General features: G+C 37.2%; 1 long non-coding RNA gene across 1 annotated transcript in view; it reads left to right on the forward strand.

Annotated features, from left to right (window-relative positions):
- Positions 1–25,018, forward strand: part of LOC107077685 (uncharacterized) — a 38,471-nt gene extending 13,453 nt beyond the window's left edge. The window contains exons 3-5 of the long non-coding RNA XR_001478681.2: positions 20,378–20,419; positions 22,079–22,139; positions 24,030–25,018. This is a non-coding gene — a long non-coding RNA (uncharacterized lncRNA). The remainder of the gene's footprint in view (positions 1–20,377; positions 20,420–22,078; positions 22,140–24,029) is intronic.
- The last annotated feature ends 222 nt before the right edge of the window (positions 25,019–25,240 follow it).

Here is a 25,240-nt window from a genome sequence, read left to right on the forward strand (position 1 = left end):
AAATGAGGTTGATGTTTGTATAGGGCTGCCTCAGTGAGACCAGTGCAAACATATAGCTTGCTTTCACTGGTACTGCAGCTCTGCAGTTCCAGAATGTTTGCATAGGAGGAGCTCTTGTTTCTGGCAATTGAAGTAACAGGTGAGCTAAAATTTTAAAGTAAAAACACACACGCAATGCAGAGCTGAAATCAGAAAAAAAGGGAACCGCCTGCACCCATACAACAAATAACATGCTGTCAGGTTGATGTCCTGACAGCTTAATAAGCACTGTGCCACTTCAAGACAGACTTAACCTTTTGGTTCCCTTCAATAATCAAAATGATTGCATTTGGTTCACATTGTTTTTTATTGTAGTGATTATGTTAGAAATTAGTGTCTCTTGGTTATGATTTAAAAGACTACATCATTTTGCAATAAAAGATAATAAAAGGAACCTAGTGACTGATTAAGTGAGCTAAGGGCAGCACCTGTCTGAAATTTACACATTTCATGCAGAACACAGAACACAGAGAACACAGTGCACCTCAATGGCGTGGAAGAAGTATTTTGTGTCTATAAGCCAAGACAGAAAAATCTTAAACTCCTCCAGCCAGGGATAAATTTGCTTTATTTCTCTGTTTTTAAAATTGTTCTGTGTGGAAGTTTCAAAGATTTTTTAAAAATACTATGGCATTCTTTCCTGCCACAAGGCCAGTTTATGACCAGCTCCTTCTTTTCTTTGGTCAGAACAAGAGAATCATCCTGAAATCTCAATGAATATAATTTCATTCTATCTTCTCTTCTTAGTGAGAAGAACAAAAAACGTGATTATGCTTAATAAAGAGAACGTGATGTGTCCAGCATAAAATCCAAGATGCAAATACTATGCACTAGCTAGTTTTAATGCCACTGTGGTGCCCTACATTGGAGTTAATTCCTCAATTATAAAATTCTATAGAGGTGCATTAAGCTAATGATCTACAATAAGTAACAGTGAGAATGTTCTCCTTGTGTTTACAGTTGTTTTCTCTGGGTAATTTAGTTTCCCTCCACCCCCAAAGACTTACTGATAAATTGATTGGCTATGTTTAATTGCTTATTTAGAGAAGGAGTAATGTCATTTCTTCATTATTCAACCATGTCTGGAGTGCTCAATGATGACCCCAGTGTAACTAGAATAAGGTTCATCTGAAGAAGTAACAGTGCAATCCTTCTCAATTTGTTGAGAAAAACTACAGTTTGTGCTTCCAAATGAACTTTTTATCATTCTCTTTCTGTGAGGCTTGAATTTGTGACCATACATTTACCCCCCCCCCACCACCACCTATAGAAATTGACTTCTGTATGACTTTAAGAACAAGTGATTATATTCCTTCTTAATAATAAACATTAATACACTTTGGTGATGCATTAATATCCATAGAGACCATGCATTGTTTAAATGTGCAATAAAATAGCTACCTACTGTATATCCTAATAAGAAAGAGTCAAATATCACACTCCAATTTATTAACCATTCTTCCATACAAATAGTGATCTCTAGATATACTACATTTTCTGCAGATTATTCTGAAAAGATTTAGTCTTTTGTATTTGAAAAAAGTGATTGCTAATTACAAAGCATCCTTTAAGTGAAGTTTTGAAACATTCTCTTTTCATCTCCATGCTCCTATGGGTCTGTTTCTCTGCCCAGAAGGCTGCATGCTCCTTTTGGACCATGGCAGGGGTTTTGATTGAATGCACAGGCTAAACAGCACTGATAACAGCAGACGGTGGAGATCGAAAAGAGCTCCCTGCCTCAATAACTCTTCGAAACAGATCTATTAGCTTTGCTTTCAGAGGGCACTTTACACTGCATCCCAGATGAGCCTCTTTCATTTATTCATTTCAAAGGAAAAGGAAACTGAAAGATGCTTATAGCAGATGCCTCAAGATATTTACAATACTTAAAAAGCAAACATGCAGCATTAGTCTACCTCATTATTATGTGGTGTTTATTAAAACCAGAACAAGATAAAAAAAGAACTTGGCTTATCTAACATAGAACGGGTGTGGTCCATCTCCCTGCTCAGCGAACATCAGTTTCTATATGGCAGATATTACAGCTTAACTAAAGGCATCTCGGAAGGAATGCGGTGTTAACTCTTACACCTGCTACACAAAGTGATCAAAGCTTTGGATTTTAAAACTGCATTCCTGGTCCAGATGAAAACTCAAAGCATCCCACAATAAATTACAATCAACAACAATTTATTTTATTTCCAAAACCAAATAGATTGATAACAGATTGACAGATTGAAATGATACAAGGTACACAAACCTGTCACAGTATGTGATATAATCTTTCATACAAATACATATAATTTCCATCAGGTTCTGGATTAACAATTAGCAGTGGGTAGGTTGTTCCAAAGTCTGCTTAGTGATGTCACTTTCCAAACATATGCATTGCTTTTAAAGTTCACCTTTCAAATGCTTTCTGATACAGTGCTTTAATCATGTACTGTACAGTTCTATGCCCTCACAAGAAAGTGGTTGTACGCTAAGGGTTAAGGGTTCTCAAACTGCGATCTGATGAGCATTGTGGTCTCTCTAAGATTTTACAGTGTCCTTGGAAGTGTTTTAACTGAGATAAGCAGTACATAAAATTGCATCATCACATCACTTTCAATAATGGCTTATCCAGTTCAGAGTCTCAGAGGCCTAGAGCCTATCCTGGGAAACACTGGGTGCAAGACGAGGTATCTTGTATGAGGGCACCCACAGGCACAAACACGAACAGTTACACCAGGGACCATTCTTACAGAAACCAATTAACCTACTAGCATGCCTTTGGATTGTGAGAGAAAACTGGAGCACCCAGAGGAAATGCAAACTCTCTGCAGATAGCACCCCAGGAACACAAGGCCTCAGCACTGCGAGGCAGCAATGCCAACCACTGTGTCATCATGCTGCTGTAGTACATAAAATAAAAAGTCTAAATCATTGCCTTTGATTTCCCTCTTCCAGTGGAGCTGGTGCATGGTAGCTCTTTATATATCTGGATAACGTATGTATCCAGGGTAATGTTAGCATCATAAGATTTCACAAGAGTTTAATCAGAATGTCCCTGAATTTCCAGAAATCATCTAATGTTCTACTATGGCAATTGCCCTCCCCACATTTAAGTAAGGGAAAAATATATGACAGGTATATTCTTGGGCTCTTTTTAATTTTATGTATTCTTCATCATATTCTGTCATTACGATGATTACACTTCAAGAGGTCCCTTCATTTCCAAAAATTATTTATTCTGAGGTGATTGCCAAGCCCATAGCTCATGGCTTACTTTGTCTGGGTAAATGATTTCCTTTAAGTAATTACTGTAAACCCAATATAAACTGGGTCATGGCCTAATAATCTCATATTGTACAAAACTCCACAGGCTGTGTAAAATCTGAGAATATTCTCTGATTGAAAAGGATGAAAATCGCAGATGAAACGGACTGCTGAAACTGCAGTGTGTACACTCTTAAAGGTAACGTACTCTTTTATTCGAAAAGCCCCTGCTCTGCCTGCATTACAAACCTCAGGGAGCATGAAAGCCAAATAAATTACATCTGCATAACTAGTCACAATCAGAAGTACTCACTGGAGCCAGCTACATACATTATTTAGTAATAAATGTTCTGCATCTATAGCAGAGACGTGAGTGTAATTAAACATTAAAGTTTTTTACATCTCCACATCTACCAACAGTATCTGGTCTCAGATATTGTGCATTATATGAACAAGGATTTTCTACTAGAGCCTTACAGGGGGTAGGGGTGGGGGTGGATGGGGTGTTGTAGAGTCTCCTATGAAGCCAAGGGTTGAAAATAGAAAACATTTGTTTCTGAGCACTGACAAACTGCCAATTACTCTAAGAGTCATTATCAGCAGGGCAGGGAATCACGTTAATGAGCATGACAACCATACAGGGAGATGATGCAGGAAGGATCATACTCATTAAACCACAGGTTGGAAGTACTGTACAAATCCTGTTTCCTTAGCACAGCCCTGTAATGTTCTTATGAAAATGCAGAATGCCAAAATTGTACTGTATGAGCCAGGCAATGAAGAATTGTGGTCATTACTTCCTGAATGTAGATTTAATTACATCCCTGCAACCAAGGCTTGGCAGTTTTGACCCTACCACCAATCACAAATTCTGAACCTCATACTCATAGAAATGAAAACTTAACTATCAGACTTCACACAGTTTCAAAAGTTTAATTGAGTCCTTGCCCATGACTGTAGAACCACACAGTAGCTGCCAAAATGAGAAGCAATGTGCTGTACACTGTATATCGTACAGTGCAGAAAACACAAATACCGAAGTGTGTATCTGTAGTAAGAACATTTGTATTGAACTGGGAGTGTAACAAATTAATATAAATGAATAACAACAGCTATTATTAAACTTTTCAAGTATAAATATACATTCAGAAAAGGTCCAGCCCTCATTCAGAATGGAAAATGGCCATTTTCTTTAAGCACTGCAGAGGTATCCAGGATGTGCGATAAACTCTGGACACGTGCCTTTTGTGAAGGCAGAATGAAGAGTTGGGTATGATAACCGTCTACCAAAATCACAATAAAAAAAGAATGTATGTGAATTATGATCCCGTTTGTATGTTCTGTTTCTCTGGCTAGGGTAGTCCCTAAACTGTACATTTTACAGAGATTAGTGTTAGCAATTATGAATGCTGAAAATAAGGACCCTGTGCAGGGCTCAAGTGGGCTTATTCCCCGAGCAGGAATAGGAAATCCAAATAGAAAAGGCTACCAAAAAAAAGTATTAATATCCAAAATCCAAAGGGCAGGCGATAGTCAAGACTGGGCAGAGACAATACAGGGAGGCAACTAATCCAAAAACGCAAAGGCAGAAACGTGGTCAGAATGTAGCGAGACTCAGGTAGTAAGGAATAGAATAAGCTTTAGAAGGAGGGTACGCGCACTAGGGAGCTCCTGGGAGAAGCCGAAACAGTAAGCGACAGTAAATGAAAAGAGCAGGGTTATGTAGCGAGTGAAAGGCGATAGGAAGATTAGTTGCGGTGTGAGCGTCTAAGTGGGTGCACGAGGGAACATGACGGCATGTGGAATGCGTGACAGTGTGAGCGCCTGCGGAATGCGTGACAATTAGGTCCTGTTTACCAAAACACAAGGAAAGAGAAACAGTACATGTTGAGTTCAACTCTCACTAAGCTTACATTAATCTAGTAGCAGTGGAGTATTCCTCTTAGTAGGAAACAGATTTATTCAAATGGTTAAAGGATTCTTGTAGAATATGTTTCGTTTCTAAACTAAACACTATTAAAATCTGTCTGTTGAGGTTCCTCTTGTTTTCTCTTTATTCCTGACTGTTCTGTTAAGCAGAGTTGCTTGTACTGCAGCAAGTAACTCTTCAACTGAATTTTGAATGGAAATCACAAACACCCTGACCTATGATCTTGTGTCTGTCGCCTGCTGGGATAAGCTCCTACTCCCCTGAGAAGCGGTATAGGATAAAGGATTTGTCCTGTTTCGGAAGTGATGAAAAATGACTTGGAAAAAATGCACCTGAACAAGATAAATTGTTGCTATGTAACTGTTACCTTGTCTAAACTTATTAAAATGTGTTCATATATACTGTTTTAAGTATATATATTAATGTAAAGCATTCTATTTTGTGATTCTCTGAATTTATTTGTGTTCTTAAAAACCGAAAATCAGATAAAGCAGTTAGAAAATGAAATGATGGATGATAAACACTCTCATCTGGTAGAAACTTCGTGGTCTCGTTTGTTTTAGTCTTTTATATCTTCCATTGAGGCACACATCCTTATTTTAAAAGAGTCAAGTAAGCTTACTGCGGTCAGTAAAATGTATATTGTTTACCAATACAGTCTGTTTCAAGTAATCGGCTGCCTGTGGTGTTTATTCTTGGGATTTACGCACATGGTTTGTCCAATTTATCCCTTGAGGAGCCATAATCAATGGTATTGTGTGCTCCTTACTCATGATAATGAGTTTGAGTTGGCCTTTGGGGGTGGCTCCATATACTGACTGTTATTTGGGATCATACTTTCAACAAAAAGACTGTGGCAGCTGCAAAAACACCAGACATTAAAAGACAGGTACAAACCCTCTCTTTTCCTATATAATCCAGCCTCTTCATTCTAAGTGGTTCCAATAAGCTTCTTTCTGTTTTAATGCCTTCTCTAAATATCTTGCAGAATTGAAACTGTCCCCCAGTATCCTCACATAATCTTTAATTATGAGACCATTGTAATAAGAAGCATTCTGAACCATACAACTTTTCATACTACATGAAAATGATATATTTGAAACAAATAAAGTGTTTAAATGAGCAAGTAAAGGTTAATTCCATGCTGAAAAGAGAAAAAAAGAAACACAATGTTTTGGCTGCGGTGGCTTTGTTCATATGTCACACCTGGAGAAGGCTCAACAGCCGAATGTTTGTGTTTCTTTTTTCAGCATGTAATAAACCTTCACTTGTTCATGCTGATGTATTTAAATTATCAAAAAAGATATAAAGAGAATTGTTTTAGGAACATTATTATTTATATTGTTTTGGGGCTTATGGGATCAAATATTTAGCGTCACTACATACAGTACATTAAAGTACATCACGGCACCATGACAAATTTGTTCATCTTTATATTATACATGCCTATCTTACAAATATGGCTATAAAATAGCTTCAAGAGTTTGCCTTTATATTCATTTACAGCATATTCTGCCGTGCAATCCTTTTGTGAGATGTAACCAAAAAATTAAAATTTGCTTGAAGCTTTGAAGGAAAGTACTTATGCTTAAATTAGCATTTTATATATGCTGTATGAAAAATGTCATGTAAAGCCACGAGAAAATACTTTTCGTGACAACAACACTTTTCAAAATGAGGCAGTTTTGCATAAGAAAGACGACTGTGACTTCAATCAGGTGCCAGTAATTACTTGCGCAGCGCACCTCACTTGATTTTCGGTGAGAGAGTGAAGCAAATGTGCACATGGAAGATATATCTGAGCACGGGCTGATACATTGCAGCTTTCACAGGAGACGAGCAATAGTTAAAAAGAGCAGATCTGCCACTTCAAGGTAAATTAGTCGTAGTCTTGATGTGCAATAGCTACTGTGTGTAGTCTATGTTATGTAACATCTTCGTAGCAGTGGGATGATACTACTACTACTAATATTAGTTCCTTACACTTATAAAGCATTTTACAGGCAATGGTGTCTCCCTCCCACCACCACCAATGTGCAGCCCCACCTGGATAATGCGACGGCAGCCATAGTGCACCAGTACACTCACCACACACCAGCTATCAGTTGGGAGGAGAGCAGAGTGATGAAGCCAGTTCATAGATGGGGGACCATGATCGGTAAAGGCCAGGGGGAATTTTGGCCAGGATGCTGGGGTTACACCCCTACTCTTTTCGAGAAATACCCTCAGATTTTTCATGACCACAGAGAGTCAGGACCTTGGTTTTATGTTTCATCCGAACAATGGCAATATAGTGTAACTATACTGGGGCATTAGGACCCACACAGACTGCAGGGTGAGCAACTCTACTGGCCACTCTAAAATCTAATATTTCTTCCAGCAACAACCCAGGAGGTCTCCCATCCGGGTACTGGCCAGATTCAGTGGGTGGCCATTTGTGAGTTGCAGGGTGATATGGCTGCTGGCATATGCTTGGCAAGATGGGTTGTCTAGCTTTCTGCCAAGAACCGTACATTTTGGTCCTTGTCTGGGGAAGGAAAGTTGATGATATCACCTGCCCTGAAGCTGTTGCTGTTTGTGTGTTCGAAAAAAAAAAACTGAATATAAAACCCGTTGTCGGCAGCTTAGTGTTAAACCATTATTAAAAGATACTCCTTTCACTCCATTAAATTTCACTCCTTTCACTCCAATTCCTAAGAATTGTTTTATTAGCAGACCATATACCGGATTTTGCATCAATTGCTTTATCTAGTACAGATTGCAGGGGAGCAGAAGGCAAGTAATCCAGTAAGTAACAACTGCAAGGCATCACCCTAGATGGGATGCAGGTTCACTGCAGGATACACACAGTCACAACCCCAAGAAGACAATTCACAGAAGCCAATTAACCTACCGGTATGTCGGAGCCCAAAGACATACCGGAGGAAATCCAACTGAACATGGAGAAAACATTCAAAACTCCACGCAGATGGTACCTCAGGAATTGAATCCAGGACCCCAGTGTTGTGAGACAGTAATGCTAACCACTGAGCCAACATGCCACACAGGTGTACTAGGAGTCTTGTTTAAAATCATGGCATCTCTAAGAAAGACTACAATGTATAATAATTGGAACTATCAAGATATTAGTAACGTAATGAGGCCCATTTTGAAGATTCTGATTCATTAGTGAAACATAGACCAGGGTAAAGGTCTTAACATTATTCAGTTCAAAGGTAATTAACTCAGCAGGAACTTACAATTTGTGGAAGGCTGTTAATACAAAGGGCAAGTTGTTTTTTGCCTTGAGAATGTGAAGCACAATTATAATTTCATCATCTGTGGAAAAAAAAAAAAACATTCTGTTTCTATTTCCCCGTGAGAGGAAAACAATTTTGTCCTATTGCTCATTGATATCAGAGGATACTTAAAAGCAACTTCATCAAAAATGGACGAAGAAGCAAAAAGGTATTTGTCTACTAATAAGAAAATATATCAGTAGGTAAAATAGGCATATAAACACTATAGTTTCTAGTAAAGCACAGTATGAGCGTATTTCAAATTAAATTAAACCATTTTCTAAATTGAAAACTGTGACTTGAAATGTGCTGTAGTTTTACTGACCTGAGCATGAGGAGTATTGAATCTAATCAAGATCCTTTATATTTACAATGTGACTCCTCCAGTTTACCCTGATGGTGCACATTATTGCAAATGCTAACAACCTTAAGCAATGGTTCACTCCACCTATCTCAGTTTCAGAAGCCCACACCTGTATCACCTAAATGACTGCCTGCAGCGTAGTTCCAAACGAACCCAAGTGTAAAGGGAGCTGCTCTTGAAAAAACCTTCCTAGCTGTATTGCCAGGTTCTGTTCACCGTTGATTTCACCAGATAGGAGTTTACATAGACACCATCAGAGCAGCTACAGTAATTTGTGTCTGCTGTATCTGGTGGCACAGGATCCTCCTAAGTCATTACTGGGTCTTTTTAATAGCTCAGTGTGGTAACCGTAATTCAAACAACCATTAGATGCAGACCAATAGAGCAATCATAATATGTTAAATTGTAGGTTTGCCAGTTCACTGCTTGTTACTAATGTCATGCCTGGCACAAGTTTCTGGTCTGATACTGGGGATCATTTACAAAAGGCTCCGTGGACACTAAGCCTTTCTTGATGTTTAATGTAAGAAAAGTTTTTTTTAGTTTGAAGTTTGAAGTGCAGAACGTAGTTGGAAAAACATTCTAGGTCAGCAGCTCTGTTTTTGATAGATATATATTTTAGGTTAGTATTTTTGCTTTGAAGCACAAGCATGTCTCTTTTTTTAGATTGCTTTTATTCACATTATGTTTTCTTGCAGGAGTCTCTCAGATTTTACATTTATCTGGTGAAATTGCCTGGACGATCACTGTTTCTGTTCTCCAACTGAATCAATGTTTTTTGTGAAGCACAAAAAAAATATCTCCCAATGTTTCTTGTGCAAAACAGTCAGAAATAAAATCACCTTCAAGCATGGGTCTGTATTGAATGATGCCCTGAAACACCATTTAAATCAGAAGAGAACGCTCTCTACACATACAGTATTATTCTGCTTTTAACAAAGTCTTTGATTTATTTCTACATGTTTTTCTTCAGAAAAGTTTCTCCTATAACATCAATGTTCTGCTTAATGTTACTTTGGAATATTAAAATACAGGCTCAAAATCAAACAAGTGTTACATAAGCATAAGTGTGCATAATTGTAATCAAATTGTTCAAATATTAATTTGATTATATTTCAACAAATAATCAAGTGTTATTAATTATAATCAAATTGATTTTCAAATATTTAATTAAATTAAATTGTTATTGGATTTGACATTATATAGCTTTTCAAATGCTTTGGGATTTTTCTGTCTCTCTTCCACTGAAGAAACAAATGTTAAGAAGGAATTACATGTTAAATGCAATATATGGTAGTCTAGAGAAAAAAACATAAAATATAAGCATGATTATTATGATTTTTTAATTAATCTCAAATACATACTACACTATTGTTCCGTTCTGATAAACCTGAAAACAAACTATTAAAACTATGGCAGCACAAAAATAAAATGGTAAGATATTTGAAATTATTTTGATCAGCTTTCGCTTTAATTCTGGGTTTGTGAACTGAAGGGCAGACACTTGAAAATTGAGAGTGAAGTACACTTAATGTAATATTAGATATGTTACAGCAAGCCTGAGCTGAAATTCTCAAAAATAGAATTAACAGAATTGGTAGCTGTCCTAATGAAATGCAAGTTAATCTAAATAGAACCAGAAATAAAAAAAAAAATGAAATTGAAGATTGATTTCAAATGGCATCATATGCTTCTTTTACAATTCTTTTTTCTGCCACAGGTTCTCCTGGAACCGCTGGTAGGTGGGCTTCCAGGCTTCCATCTTCCAATGCTGAGCCAGGAATAGCGAGAGCACCGGGCTTAAATAAAAAAGGACTAAACAGGGGGCGGGTGCATGAAATTAACTAAAATACGAGGAGGGATTACAATCGTGACAGAAGGGAGGGGATGAGAGGGAAAGGGTGAGAGTGGTATGAGGAGCTACCTATCGTTCAAGGGGGGGACAAAAACAGTATTGTATGCAGGAAACTTTTTTTAAGAGAATGAAAGAATGAAAAGGGAAATGGGCAAATGGATGATGAAAAATAAATACATTCAGTAGATTGAAATAATAGAAGGCAGTGTTATGCCAGATTGTTGGTTGTATTTACTTTCTTAAAAACACATAATTATATCAAGTCAATATGTCCAATTTATTGTAAGAAACAAGTTTAAGAATACAACGTAATTTTAAGTATACTGTAATTGAAACCTTGGTACTTTATCGTAAGGGGTACTTCTGCTTGAGAATAAGTTTTTACCACCCTATGCCTAGTACAGAATTTTAAAGCACTCTTTAGATGTTCATACTGGTACCACCCATGCCACACATAAAACTCACAGTGTTTTACAGCTCTCTTCACCTGTGATTATTACATGTATTATTTAAAATTGCATATTATCTTATAATTTGTGCCAATATAAGTGTAGAATTACCATATTTGAATGACTGACGACATTCTTATTTGTGCAGCCAGTGAATGATAGATCTTCATGTAACCATGACTTTTTTGCACAGGATAATGCACTGCAAAGCAAAGCAAATCCATTGACTCATGGATTTACTGCAACATCTCTTTTGCTTCTTCATGTTTTTCTTGAGAAAGTTTAAAATAAGATGTAAGTTAATAGCCGCAGCAAAAGATATATGATTTAAATAAATTTTGTTTTTAAATCATGCATCTTAAATCAACTAAATTTAGATCAGTTAGACCTGGTGTAAAGGAACACTTACTAAACACATGGAGTCCTATGTTTGAAGTATTGAGTAACAGCTCACTACACTCGAACTGGGAACATTGAGACACAGACTTTAGCCAGAACTCTATGGTTTATTCCATCTGGAGAAGTCAATGAGTCCAACAGAAGAGCCAGCTTGACAACTACATTAATTACCGGGGTTCCTTTGATGCTTGAGGTGCATATGTTTAGTTTAGACCAAATAGCTTGTAGCATTCAGTATACAAGTGGTGACCGTCTTCAGCATGAGTCCAAAGGATGCATGACTGCAATATGGCAGGAAGACATAGTTGAAGCTGTGGCTAAACAGTCATGCAAAGAAGCAAAGAGCAATAACTAAATGGTGTCAGGGCTCAGTTCACATTGCCAGGAGGTTGTGAAGGACGTATAGAGAGAACTGCTGTGCTTCTGCGAATGAAAGAGCAAATCATCTAATGTCCATAACATCAGGGGTCCACTATCACCAAGCAGTTTTACTTCTTAAAGAGTTCAGCATTGATTTTTTTCCCCATTGATCTATCCCCTTTCTGTGTTAGTATGAAAAAAAAAATCCACTGGCATCCATTTTTAAAAGACTTCTCTCGTGTTGCTCTTGTCGGTTTTGCGACCTTGTAGTTCGATTCTGGGCACAATTTGGTCCATGTCATAAAAGCTCGCAGAGGCTGACATATTTGTACTTTTAACTACAGGAACTTTCAGCCTTGTTATCTTCTGCTTTTCAAGCCAGAGTGGCTAAGTAATAAGAATCTGTCAGAGCTGGCAGTTAATAAACATAAGTTCCTTTACTGATATTGTCACTTTCATTTGCAGGAGTACCAAACAAGGCAATTATGGAAACCAAAATGTCCACATACTGAGGGAAGAGGTAAGGGGGATAATTTGTTAGACAGCAGAATGTAAATTAAACATTACAGTCATCTATTGAACATGTAAAATAATCAGAGAAATTATCTGATGAAACCTAAAGAGATTACTTTTCTTCTACCCTTGATTTATTCATGAGCTTAATTGCCAAGTAACAGGCATGATCAAATAATTTTACTTTTAGAAACTACCAAAACAGGACTCGTAACCATACTCACAGATATAGAAAGAAAGAAACAGACTTACTGCCTAATTGTGCCACAGTGCAATTACACAGGTGCCCATTGAAACCTTTTGCATGCTGTTCAGGTTGGGGTTTGATCTTGACAAATTCAGGAGTGTATTTTCAAAAGTGAATAAAGCCAAAAACTGTCTATTTTCAGTTTTCTGTAATTCTGTGGAATTAGTACAGATTGTATTTTAGTCATTGTGAATTTGTGCCCTTTTCTGATAATGTATGTTTCAAATCTCCTATGACTTCTGTTGCTAATCATTCATAATTGTATATAGAAATTGTTCCCCTACATTTCTTTAATGTTTTGCACTTGCCTTGAAAGGAATACCTTTATTTGGAATTCTCTACCTCGCCTATCACATCACAAAAGCTTATCATTTCCTGCAGTGATTTGAATGAAATACAATTTGTCTGTCAACCTTTGCATTAAGAAAAGATAACCATTCTCTGCCTTGATTTTATAAACAGTATGTGCTCTAAATAACAACCCATGACTTGAATCATCCATTATTCAAGAAAATCACAAATAAGCCAGAGGTTTCAGATGACTTTAATCTCATTGAGTTTTGTTGTTACATGTTATGAATTAATGATGGGCAGTAATACAGCCGATCAAAGCTTTGAGCGAGGCCTTTTATTTTAACAGGAAAATGTGGGTGTGTCATTTGAAATGTAACAAAACATGACTGGAAATTATATATTCATTGATTTTATTTGAAAATACAAGATCAAGAGCTTACTGAGGTTTTGTTTAAAAGAAAGAGGGTGGTCTACAGAGAAATGAATATCATAAACAATAATGCAATCCTAAATTTAGATTTAATCGACAGTAACACCACATTTTTTACTGGTTTTGAAGAGTTTCTCTGTGTTACAAATAGTGTAGTTCCTATTAAATTATATCATATTTAATTTTCAAAACAAATAGATAATTTGTCATACATGTATACTGGCTTCAACATATAGTAAGAATCAGTCAATAGAGTGGCAAAATTTAGGAGTACATGATGCATCTTGTTTATGAAGTGAAAAAGCAGTTTTTATATATATTATATATTTATATATATTATAAAATAGGATTACCTGTGCCACACTAAATAGAAAAAAAGTCCTTATCATTTGAATAAGAAAGAAACTACAAGACCTACATCTATAAATGTCTGTCATTTGCATTTGCATTTTGGGTTTTGGCAATGTCTCACTTTAGGTATGTGTTAGAGAGGAAGCATTATTTTTTTAACATCTTAGCACTTAAAAAAATCATGGAAATTGGTAACTCTACAGTTGTTTATGGGATTGATTATAGCAGAATGAAGTGGCTTCATCCCAATAAAATACACATAAAATTTCAATGGTTTAATTCCCTCATTTTAGTCTGCTTTGGGAGGTTACCAAAATTAAAAAAAAACAAAAACAAAAAAAAACAACCATAAAACAAAACACCAAAGGTTTTATTTCTTACACTTTTAGACGTAATATTTTGTTAGCTACACTTTCTTTTTTATTGCTCTTAGTGGACGTTACCGTTATATGGATTCTCCTGCCTATTTGAAATATATGTGTTTAATTTTATTCTCCTGCTGCCTACATCTTTAAAAACAGCATCTAAATGCACAACGTTAATTTAAAATGAAGCATTAGGAGAACAATAGTTAGCATGTATTTCAAAATGAAATGATTTACAAATCACAGTTTTCCCCTTTTTGTATATTAAAAGACAGCAGCTTGTAAACAGCATATCAAGAATAATCCTTCCAAACACCTGGCTTTTCTTTGCATGACAATTGGCCCCAGGCAGGGTTAATACAGGAACTGCTTGTTCTACAGCAGTCCTGCATAGAATTTTGTGCTTTGCCTTATTTTTTTTCTTGTTTTCATTGTCATTCCTTCTTCTCTTCATACTTTTTGTCTTTGCATATCCCTCTCATTAGTCAAGCCGAAGTCAAGGTTAAACGTTCTGGACATGCAATTTAAAATTAATCACATTTTCCAACCTCATTGTGCTCATATATCTGGAAAGACAGTTCTGAAATTGTTGTGATATCGCATCAGATTCACCTCGGAGAGCCGTCCCTATCGTTTCTGTCTGTCAGCTCTTGGTGATTTCTTTTTGGGAAGAGATAGTTTGCCTTTTGCATTACAGCACGGTCAATTTACTTCTGTTTTTCCACAACATACATATGGTACACCCCCCTGTCCTGCCCCCCCCACCTGGACACAATCACAAATTCAGCACACCCTGAATAAACACTAAGGACCACAACGTTTGTCAGTCTCAATCAAGTTCATTTTCTGCTCTCCCTTAATGGAATGTCAAAGTTGATCAGAGGGATTCAAATCAATGGCACCAGTACCCAAGGGACAGCAGACCTCATTTCATGCAAAATGTTTCACCTGACCTCTAATCTCCTGTGCCACTTCTTTCAGATGAAAGCTTTTCTCCTTGCATGTGAAGAAGAATTTTCAGCTCCATCCATTTAACAGGGTCTTTTGTCCCAGAAGTGTAATTCTGGGAAGAAGTGAAACAAAGGAAGTGAATTTGTGCACCACTGCCAACAGAGCTAGTGCAACAACAACAACAACAACAACAAAATGACCTTTTTTTGTGTGATTTGTTTTTAAAGGTCGAGGAACACTGAGACTAAAGGGCTGGAAATGTAACCTTTCCACTGAAAACAATAATAAAAAAACTATTCTGATATCTAAACCAAAAACCTTGTATGACTTAGCACATCTACTTTAAAATTAAAATGGAATTTTACAATCTTTAAATCATAATACCATGTAAGAAATACACATTATTTTGACAGGTTATACTTCCTTTACATTTCTGTTAATTCTGATGATTGCATCATAATAAACTCCAATACTGATGTAATTTTAATTTTTTTACTGAAACCCAATTGTCCATTAGAATTGTAGCATCTCTTATAGTAGAGAGAAAATTGCTACATTTGTATTATTGTAAATATTTCTGAGTTGGGCTTAAATCCCTGAATGTCTTGAAAGTGAAATTTCAAACTACACAAGCCAAGATTTATTCTCTTTGTTTTACAACAAGCAGCAGATCTGTGACTATCTGTCTGCTCTGGCAAAAGTTGGTCTAGTTCATTGGAAGGCTGATTCAGGGAGCAATGGGTCTGTTTTTATTCATAAACCTAGCCTGAACCAACAATTGAAGGTTCAAAAGGTGAGCTTATATTGATCATTAAAGCTAAATAATTTAATAATATGAAAAACATGAATCAGAGAAGCTCTGACTGCATTTGTAGCCAGATAGGTTTTTACTGAGTATCATAACCAAACTGAGTTTGGAAGTCTGAAAACACAATTGTAAGCCTGCAGGAAACATTATTCTCCCATTGCATTGTCACTTGACAAAGTGTTAATGTTACTTCTGTTCTGAACATTATAGTCTCTAATGTGCAAACATCCAATTTCTTCTATTAAATTCTTTTGTGTTTTTAGCAAATACACTTAAGTTAGTCTCAAGTCATGGAGTTGAATAATACACTGGCAAATCAGATAAGAGACTCAAAAAGAACTGTATCTGCATAATTTTGAAAACAATGCAATGGGAAGCAAATAGCATATATAATTCAAATTATAGTGCTGTCATTATCCTTAACACAAAATAATCTTTTCTATGTCAATGACTGTAAAAGCCTAAGTGTTAGATGCTGTGCGAATTAGCATTAGGAAAGGATTAATCAAAAGAAAAAGACAAGAAGAAACATAACCTTATTTCAACATGTACTTCACATACAGTATGTGGAAATCCAGGCATTACGTTTAGGTGAATGCTGTACAGGTTCAATATAAGTCTGCAAAAAAAAGGGCCAAATACATTTTAGTAGGTCTGGTTTTATTGGCCCCAAATTCTTCAAGTACTGAAGAAGGTGCTAACTGGAGGTGGCAAAAGCGACCATAAAGATGACATCAGAAATTTCTCTCATTTTTCCTAATGTAGGGTACAGCTTTTTATAGCCATCTCTGAATTCCTATAGGGAGTTTTTGGCATAAGGAGCTAATAATTCTTCCAGGACCATCCTACACTCCATAATTTATTTCACATGGCCCAAAAAAGTACACTACTAATGATATACAAAATATCGTTTGTAAATACATGACAATGATCCCCCTATAGAAGAAAAATGACTGAAAACAGACAATAGCAACATTTTTTGTCTTGTACAGCAATCATGGTTTGAATAAATGCTAGCCCCCCTTAATGTCAAAGACTTCCTCCAAACTTATGCTGATAATAAAAGGTTGATGATAAAGGGTCATTAAAGGATCCCAACTCTACATTAAATATTTTTCAGCCAAGTAAAGGTGATAGAAATGAGGACAGATTCCTTTCATTTCATTAACTGCTATCCAAATGACCTTGAAAATAATCAAAGTTTTTCAAAGTAACTTTACAATGGCCTTAGAGTATGTTGTATTTTGATTATGAGAACTGGGTAAGTTCCAGACAGCAATTCCTATGGACGTTTTGTATTTGCAGAAGACAGAGCATGTGATATTTATTATTACTCATTAAAACCTGCTTTTATATTGTTACGCATTTCAATTTCTTTTTATGACTTTAGAAACCACCAGAGCAACTATTATTCAGCATAGTATAAAGGGAGGGCTAGAGAATTTGTTGTCCTTTGTTAGTACTGTAGTTTCTATTTTTAAATACATTTTTATGAAGTTACTGTACTTTTTATCACCTGCTTTTCTAGGATGTTTTAGATTGCTATAGAACAGATTGTTTGTTGAAGTGAGTAAACTGGTATATATACTCTGAAGTACCATTTTCAACGGATGTGCTTAATGATGGCTTAATGTAAGTGAATAGGCAGCTGAAAAAAGTTAAGACCATTATTCCATACATCAGTAATGTGCTTTAATGGTTATTTTCCATAAGAACATAAAAACAAAAGAACATTACAAAAGAGAGGTGGTTATCTGGCACATCTAGCTTGTTTGGTTCTTTCTGGTTCAGCCATTTCTCAAAGGAAACCAGGGCATCAGCTTTAACAACATTGTTGTTTTTACTCTCTTCAGACTAACATAACTCTTTATGTGAAGGCAAGCCTCCTGTTTTCAAACCTAAAATGCATTTCCACTTGTCCCCTCTGGTTTGTGCTTCTCTGTTGATTCCGGAGTCTTGGTTAGCTTTGTCAATACCTTTGAAGTACTTGAATCACATCCCATTGTAGTTTTTTTTCTGTTCAAGACTAAAAATCTCAAGTTCTTTTCACTTCTCAGTGTGAAACATTCCTTTAACACAGAAAGTTAGTGTCACAATGCGTAGTTTAGGGCCCTGTGCAGACGGTATTATCTGGAAGTGACTGGAAAAGGGGCTACAGGGAAAACACGGTTAAGAGAGAAAAGGAAAGGATGGCGAACAGGGGGAGGTGCCGACAGGGAATCCAGGTGCAAGGGGGGAATGCTGGAAACAAGTCCGAGGAAATCCAAAAGGGAAACCGGGGCGGACTGAGCTTGGTCAGGAAGCCATTCTGAAGGCTATGCCTTCAAGCCGCGGACGTAGGGCAACTTGAAGCTAGGTGGGCCTCCGGGCATCCGTCTTCCAGTGCAGAGCCCCAAGCTTCCGGAGCACTGGGTTTAAATAATCCAGTGAATCCAGAGACAGGTGTACGTGATAATGAAACAAAACACAAAAAGGGTCGGAGCTCCTTCTAGAGGAGGGATGACGATCATGACAGTACCCTCCCTCTTTTCAAGGGCGGCTCCGAAGCCCTAAACAAAACAAAGTCCAAGAGGAAAAAAAGAAAAAAGAAAACAGATGGAGTCCCGGACTTCCAGACTACCGTCCGCGGGGTCCATGATGTGGCTCTGCATTCTGTCACGATGCAGTCCCCCTTTGCACCTGGACTCCCTGTCGGCATCTCCCCCTGTTCGCCATCCCTTCCATTCCACTACTTGCCCGTAGCCCCTTTTCCGGTCACTTCCGAATTATACCGTCTGCACAGGGTCCTAAACTACGCATCGTGACAGTTAGGAATGTATCCAAACAGTTTTCTTTAATGCTGGAGGTGTTACCACACAGAGCTCTTTGTGAGCAAGATTCCCAGTGAAGAAAACAGATATGTACATCACACATTATAAACTACCTAATGATAAGGAAATTAAGAAACTGAAAAATGTTAGAATAGTATTCTTTTGTAATCAAAGGACATCCTGATCCTGTCACATCAACAACTATTCAACTCCAACTCCAATTTCTTAATTTCCCCTTCTCATTAAACATTGCTGCTAAGATATAAACCTGATTTTTAATTTAACTAGTCAATTTAAAGCACCCTCTGGCCAAGGTTTAAAATTAGCTTTTCTAATTATGTACAGAGGTTATTTACAGTGGGTTTGATATTTTGAAGCTCTGGCTAATGAATTACTCTGAAGAACACCTGTACAAATTAAAAGGTACTACATTACTGTTAATTGTATGACATTTAACTTTTTTTACATTCTGGAAAAAAGGTTTCTAAATCATGACTAACAAATACATTTGGATGTGCATGTTGTAGTCGATCCAATAAATCGTATTTGGGCATGCAAAGCTTTTTTCTAATGTGAATATAAGAATATTTTTAATATATTTGTATACAACAGTTCAGGCGCTCTTTTTCAGAATAGTAACAGTTTACTAAATATTATTTTGGTAATATTCACTGTAAGTACCAAAGATTGATTTCAATTAGATCGCAGTAAGTTGGAATCTGCTAAGAAAAGTAATGGATATTTATTTTAATCCTATCATAAGTACCGTTAAGCTACCATTCTGACACACAAAGAATATTAAAATCACATTACATTAAAGAGAAACCCACAGAGTGAATCATATGGGAAAGATTGATTTGACCTCTGCACAACTGTAATCCAAGGCCACAAAAGTATAAAATTAAAGATCAGCATGTAACCTTAGACTTTCAGTCTACATACAGTAACCGTATAAGAAAAAGAGACATAATGTGAAAATTGCACTATGCTGTCACAATTTCACTGAGCTGGGGGGAATCTAGATTTCCATCCATATCTTAAATCACTAATCTAAAGTACACTTCTGTTAAAGAAGTCTGCATTTTACAGGGCAAACTGAGCTAATGTGAAAAATGTGAGAGCACAGATGGTATTGTAGCTATGCACAAGACAGAAAATGTACAATTTCAAGTTCATGTTCACAGAATTCTGATAATTAATAATAATCTATTATATTTCTCATTGCAATATTTGCTTTTCACTCTTTTCACAAACAAACTCCCCTAAATATTTGTATATCAACACAGGACCTTCTTCATCCACCACTGAAGTACAGCCCCCACCAAGGTGAGACAAGATCACCAGTACTGGTACCAGATGTACCAGCAGCCCCACAACATAGTAGATCAGGTGGAGAACTGAAAATGTACTTTACCAGTTGAATTAAATCTAATTAAGGGTGACATTCAAGTAGAGAAAACTGGAACATCATGGTAATCATTTTATCATCATCATCATAACACGCTTAACTATTTTGAATTGTGCCACAGCAATTGATCAAGTAATGAAATCTCATCTAAAGGATGGAAACTTCTACAAGGCAGTGTTCCCTGCCAAACACGTTGTGATTTGGAAATTCTGGTCCAAAAGGAGGAGTATAATTTGCAGCAACAAGAAAAGCCTGCTTTTTCTTACAGGTTTCTAATCCAGTGCTGGCCTGGCTAAGAAGTCCTTCCGAGGTCAGTGTTTAAGATGGTGATCCTGCAGTAACAATTGCCACTCAAATCCTTTTACATTATACCTTAGAAAGCTAAGCATCCTTTACACATCAAAGTGAACAGCACTATTGTACCAAACAATTACATTCTTTATGCATGGGTAGGCTATCAGCTGAAAAATATTGGAAGATGGTGGATATATGGTGGGATTTCAATTTTTGGTTCATTCTGAAAAGATATTGCTCTTTTTGAAAGTGAATGTACAGTTTTACTTTCCAGCAGCACCACCAAAGCTATTACAAGAACACAGATGAGAGGAAAACACTTGAATGTTTCTACTGTGTGTGAAATTCTAAAGGTTAAAAAACAAGTCTGCATTTTATTCTCACCAAACTGATAGCCCATCATTCAACAGAAGCTTAGCTTTCATCATTTGTCTCCTGTATGTTAAATATACATTTTATATTTACAATCCTAATGGTTTATAACCTAACTAAGTTTGGAATGTACTGTATATATTTAACTCTTTGCAGCTTTTGAATAATGAATCTTAAAATACACTGAGTATATTCGTTATTTTCACATGCCTAAAAGAAGATTCACTTTTTTTAATGAATATGACTGCATGTCGATGATCGATGGCCAAATCTCCAGCAGAAAAATAAAAAATTCCATAAGAAGAACATAGGTTTGAATATGCAATGTTTTATAATATATAAATGAACACGGACACAAAATAGGTTTATGTTGTCTGAAATAAAGGATATCACAATTATGTGTTTAAGCCATTTCTGAAGCTTTGCTCTTTGATTCTGATTTTCTGCAGAACTTTCCAACTCTTTTTCTTTAAACTGAGCATATTTGACAGAAAGTGAAGCAACAGCAAGGAGATTAAGTTTAATTAGCCAGTCCCAGGGATGCAACTCTTGGCATGCCATGTGTTAGTGAATGTTATCTTCATCCAAAGGGATGGGTAATCTCAATATTAGATAATACCTGCTCATACTGAAAGGCATCTTCAAAGTACACTGTTTTATTGTGCAGTTTAAAGTAGAATTATATGTTTTGTTTTCTATCCACCATTTGACTGTGTCTGTGGTGATGTGATTAGAGCCAATATATTAATATCTTTTCACAACTGGCTTTTGGAAAGCTGCGCTATTTGTTTTCATGTGTTGTAATTCTTTTTACCTTCTCTTTCAAGTTGCTCTAGAATTTCATTGTATACCTATTAAAATTTAAAACAAAATCCTGGCTCTGATAAATCTGTTAATTGCCACAAAATCATGTCAGAAAAATAAAAAAGAAAGGCATATTTTTAGAGTATTCTAAATATTTTATACAATTGTCATTTAGTGTACTTATGTGGAGTAGAAGAATAAAGGATTACGTTGCCTACAAACCAGTTAGGTACAATTAATAGCTATTTTTTCCAAGCATATTTTTATAATATCGTATATATTAAAACAAGAAAGAGAAAGAAAATATGAGCAAAGTGTGCAAACCAGACAAACTGTGACGATAAGAGAAAGCAGCTAACTACACTATTACCAGTTTTGCACTGTCAAAATGTAATCCAGCTACTGTCATGATCGGGATCCCTTCTCTTAACGGAGCTCCGACCATTTCGTATTTTAGTTGATTATGTGGACCTGCCATCTGTTTTCTCTCTCGAGACAGGCAACTCTGGCAGCCATATCACCCTGTGACTCACAACTGGCAACCCACTGAAGCTAAGCAGGTGAGCCTGGTCAGTACCTGGATGGGAGACCTCCTGGGAAAAACTATGGTTGCTGCTGGAAGAGGTGTTAGTGGGGCCAGCAGGGGGCGCTCACCCTGTGGTCCATGTGGGTCCTAATGCCCCAGTATAGCGACGGGGACACTATACTGTAAACAGGAGCTGTCCTTCGGATGAGACGTAAAACCGAGGTCCTGACTCTCTGTGGTCATTAAAAATCCCAGGGCGTTTCTCGAAAAGAGTAGGGGTGTAACCGGCATCTTGGCCAAATTTCCCATTGGCCCTTACCAATCATGGCCTCCTAATAATCCCCGTCTATGAATTGGCTTCATTACTCTGCTCTCCTCCCCACTGATAGCTGATGTGTGGTGAGCATTCTGGTACACTATGGCTGCCGTCGCATCATCCAGGTGGGGCTGCACATTGGTGGTGGTGGTGGAGGGGAGTCCCCATTACCTGTAAAGCGCTTTGATTGGGGTGTCCAGAAAAGCGCTATATAAGTGTAAGCAATTATAAATTATTATTAATTATTATTCCTGGCTCAGTATTGGAAGATGGATGCCCGAAAGCCCATCTACCAGCGTGTCCAGGAGAGACCCGACGCCATAGGCTTCATCACGGCGTCCTGACCATCTGAGTTAGGGGCTCGGAGCGCTGCACTTACTTCCAGATTATACCATCTGCATAGGATCCTGAACTATGCTTCACAGGAGCCTGGTCCGGCTCCCGTTCACCTACTTTTTCATAAGAACAATCTGTAAATTGTACATCTGTAAATCAATTAAACCAAGTGTGATTTAAGCATGTAACGATCTCTTCCCAACTTTGTAAAACAGATTTTTATTACTGCAAATGATAGTTCTATAGTAATTTATTGAATCATCCCTGAGGAGGAACAATCAAGTTCCCAGTAGAAGTATCACACCAGTCACAGTCAATAAGGCATCTTACATTATCTGAAGCAAATCAGCCCTTCAAAAATTCAGTCATGTCATGTTTTAGATTGTACTTGTGTCTTCATTTATTTAGAATTTATTCTAAATAGGTGGAGACACAAGTACGATATAGAGGTAATTTTATGCCCGAGTTTATTAACGAAAACAGCCTGTAGTTATACTGTAGCATGCTGTAACAAGCCATTTTTTCCAAAAGAAGCAAGTTTAGAGCTGATTTTTATCTATGAAAAGCACAGGTTTGTAATGAAAAGGTTTCATAATTCGGTATTAAAAGGTCTGACTTGATCCCAAAATACTGGTGACAGCTCAGGTGGAATGCCATTTAAGCCAGGAGATTTATGCTTCAGCTTCTTCTGATTGACCTTTTAACTCGAGCATAGATAGAGGAGCATCTAAAAGCTTAGTTTATTCAAGAGTCAACCGAGGCAATTTCAGTGGGTTTAAGAATCCCTTGATCATTGTCACATCTAAACCAGTTTCAGAAGTATAGAGATGTGAATAGAAGCTGAAGTCATGACTGGATGGTCCCCAGTGTTTCACAGACAGCTTTACATCAATGAAGAGATCGATTTTTAGAGTATCCCTGAAGCAGCCCACAATAAAATCCCTCTGTAAGCAGTGCTGTGCTTCAGAGAGTCATGGGAGTTTCCCCAGTGAGTTCTCACATGAAGGAGAGGTGTCTGGTGTCTGCAGTTGGGTCCTGTTAGATGGTGCTTCCTGACTTTTTTATCTTTTTCTTAGAAGAAGTGTGTCTGACTCCATGCCCAATGAATCCATCTTCATTTTAGTCTTCATATTGGTGCTACAGTGTCACTATCATCATCCCTCCTCTTAAGGGCGCTCTGACCCTTATGTATTTTAGTATTTTAGTTGTTATGTGCACCTGCCCCCTGTTTTGTCTCTCATTATTTAAGCCTGGCGCTCCTGCTATTCCTAGTTCTGCATTGGAAGACGGACGCCCGGAGGCTCGCCTGGCATCAAGTCACCCTACGTCCACAGCTAGAGGGCTTAGGCTTCCAATTGGCATCCTGACCTAGCTGAGTCCAGGGTCTTGGAGCACCTAACTTCGGCATTCTGTTTTTAACCTCCTGTTCCGTATCCTGCTTTGGATTTTAACCCTGTCTCATCTGGGATGGATCATCGGTTTTTGGACCCTAGACTGTGCCCCAGATTCCCCCTTTGCACTGTCTGGATTTGTTCGCCTTCACCACGCTCCCTGAGCACCGGATCACCGTCGTCACGCCCCCCTGTCTGTCAACCCATCCTGATCCTCTACGTCTCTTCCCTGTTGTCCTTCTTCACTTACTTCCGGATCATACCGTCTGCAAAGGGGCCTAAACTACACACTACACGGGAGTCAGGACCGGGTCCTGTTACAACAGTATGTAAACTACTTTCTATTGACTTTATTTTAAATACTTAAATACTGGACTGCGATGCCATCTTGGTCATAACCCACCTGAAGTCCAAACTAAATCTTAGTATCCGTTGCAGAAAAATGAAAGTCCAAGAGGAATAATGACATCCAAGTCACTTTCTTCCCAGCTGTTATAAAAAATAATAAAGATCCTAACAATTCCCCCTCTCCACCTTGGTCAACCCTTCACTCTGTATTGGAGACTGAGTCTTATGTACAGGGCCCTGGCCTCAGCTGAGTGGGTTAAGGAGCTGCCAAACCTCACTATACCTACTGTAAAGCTACTGTAAATATGTAATATATACATCCTCAAACACGATGTTTAATTTATATTCCTTACAAAATATGAATGTCCTTGTTTTTCTTGTATATTTAGTCTAGTGAGTGTTCTGTAACTTGTGTTCTTTTTTCTTTTGTTTTTCTCTCAGATATTAGAAAAAGCACGCGCACTATCATTTGTTCATGATAATTGCCATATTTAACTTTGCCTTTTGCAAACTTTGTCAACTGTTCTCTTCTTTTCACAAAAGCAGTTGTTGTTGAGTGCAAGGTATTATTAAATGTCTTTTAGTCAACAAGAAAATGACTTGCTGTCAATTCATTCCTTAACTTATAATAAGCAGAGAATTCTTACAATGTTAAAAATAGCTGTGAATTCCTGTAAACGGTATGTGTCTTCATTGATACACATTAACATTAACAAAGGAGATCTGGACTTTGAGCTTTAATAC

This window comes from Lepisosteus oculatus, chromosome 11 (genome assembly GCF_040954835.1).
Source record: "Lepisosteus oculatus isolate fLepOcu1 chromosome 11, fLepOcu1.hap2, whole genome shotgun sequence".
In the NCBI taxonomy this organism is placed as follows: domain Eukaryota; kingdom Metazoa; phylum Chordata; class Actinopteri; order Semionotiformes; family Lepisosteidae; genus Lepisosteus; species Lepisosteus oculatus.